This window comes from Balaenoptera physalus (assembly GCF_965194825.1).
Source record: "Balaenoptera physalus genome assembly, chromosome: 12".
Classification (NCBI taxonomy): Eukaryota; Metazoa; Chordata; class Mammalia; order Artiodactyla; family Balaenopteridae; genus Balaenoptera; species Balaenoptera physalus.
In genome coordinates this window covers 17,326,491-17,328,681 of record NC_138897.1, presented here as the reverse complement: position 1 = coordinate 17,328,681, position 2,191 = coordinate 17,326,491, and the positions used below count along the sequence as shown (strand labels likewise).

At 42.4% G+C, this 2,191-nt stretch overlaps 1 long non-coding RNA gene across 5 annotated transcripts in view; it reads right to left on the bottom strand.

Annotated features, from left to right (window-relative positions):
- Positions 1-2,191, bottom strand: part of LOC309639989 — a 73,048-nt gene that overhangs the window by 43,544 nt on the left and 27,313 nt on the right. The gene's annotated exons all lie outside the window — the stretch shown is intronic.

The following is a 2,191-nucleotide window of genomic DNA, read 5'->3' as shown; positions in this document are numbered from 1 at the left end:
CTTACATGAGGATAAAGCAGAATAGACCCATTTAGATGACCCATGACAGATAAGCAGTCTGAGTCACCAATACTCTGTAGTTTTAAGCCCCTGAGATTTGGTGTTGTTTACACAGCATAACTCAGGTTACCCTGACTGATTGGTCGCCATCCTAATGTAAGTACAGTTGTCCCTTGGTATCCGCAGGGGATTGGCTCCAGGACCCCTGCAGATACCAAAATCCAAGGATGCTTAAGTCCCTTACATAAAATGGTGAGTACAGCCGGCTCTCCTATCTGTGGATTTGAATCCAAGGAGGTGGGGTCCATGGACACAAAGGGCCAGGGCCAGGTGTACATATCTGCCTGTCTCACGTAACCTGACTCCACTCCTTCTACTCAGTTCCCGCGTTCGTCCCCTGGTGAGCAGTTTCCTGCAACCACATCACGAGCCTTGGTCACTCTTCCTATGTTAAGAGTTTTGCTTTGTGACTGGGCTGAACATATTTAGATTCCATGATGATGGTCTTGTTTCCCTTTTTATGTCATTGCAAACCTCTGACATAGGTTGTATAATACTAGTTGCCATGACAACCATGCAACTCAGATATTTCAGGTTAACACACACATTTGCTATTCTCACTATACCTCAACCGGCTCTGGTGAGGTCAGAATTATTAACATTATAACACCTAGGATTACGTGAACTTTAAATTCCAAGGGAATTTAAAGTTCACGTAATCCTAGGTGTTATAGGATAGGTGGGAAGTCTTTAGTTGTGGTATTCAGCTTTATTCAGAAGTCTCAATGCTTAAGAAATCTAAGTGTTCTGGCTTTACAATTGTAGACCTTACTTCATAAATCAATTTAATCTACATAGTGATGAATTGGAGTTTCACTGAGTATGGATTGATATGGAATGAGTTGCTGACAACCTCACAACAGATTAATAGATAACCCACACAATCGTTAATAAACATTGTTTCTACTAATGAAAAATCTGGGTACTCAATGTGCAATATATCTAGATTACAGAGCTGGAACAAAGCAGATAAGCATGTGCTTGTGAAATCCAGTAACCATGAAAAGACAGTAGAATCAACAGACATTACTACCATTTCTCCCCAGAAGAGAGCTGACAGGATCATCTCTTTAAGGTCCTTAGAATGCCAATCTTCTCTCTCCTCCTCCCCACCTCTACATAATTTTGTCAGGCTGTTCTCCAATTTGAAATGCCTTTCTGTCTCCTTTGCTCTCACCCAAATCCAATAAATTCCTTCTTAATGTCAAGTTCAAGTTTCCCTTCTTCTCTGAAGTCTTCCAAGCCAATACTACTCTGTTTCCTTTCCTAGCATTTAGAATTGGGGCCTCACATTTCAGTACTGGATTTTAAGTTCTTTAAGGGCAAAGATGTCATACAGATCTTTACTTTCCATTCAGCAAAATACCTTGTATCCATTTACTTAGTCATTCACTTCACAGATTGAGCATCTATATCCTGAGTTAGATCCAGAATTACAAAGGCACTGAGCTGGAGGACCTTATGGTTAGATTGGGGCTAACACTGTAGATACGGAAATAGGTAAATACATTATGTTAAATACATAGAAGAGGTGAGGCTGAGTGTTGTGGTCTGTCTGAATCTTACCTGTGCTCTAAGAATGGTTCTGTTGGATCAAAGTAGGAATCACATACAAGGTATGGGACACACAGAGAAGTCTGCCAGAGTGGTAACCAAGGTCCCGCAGCCAGAAAGCAAGACCTGATGGTGTTCAATACCAACAGGCTAGAAGCTATCATCAGAAGTTATAGAAAGTGAAGAAACACACCAGGAAAGGCAGGTCAGGGTAAGTGAGGAGCTGAGCTGGGAAATTAACTAAACCTGCCTGGTCACTACGGCTGCGTAACAAATTACTCCAAAATTTAGAGGCTTTAAACAACAACAATTTAAATTTTGTTCATGAATCTACAATTGGACATAGCTCACTGGGGAGAGCTTATCTCTGCTCCACTATCTCTGCTTATCATCTGACGGGGCTCAGAGTCTGGGAACTGGAGTCATCTGAAGGCCACTTAACATGTCTAGTGGTTGATGCTGGGAGGACTCAAACAGCTGAGGGCGGAAACAGCTGGGGCTCCCTGGGCTGCCTCTTTATCTTCGTGTGACCTTCCCATGTGGTCTCTCTATCCGGGTGATCCACTGATGCCCAGCA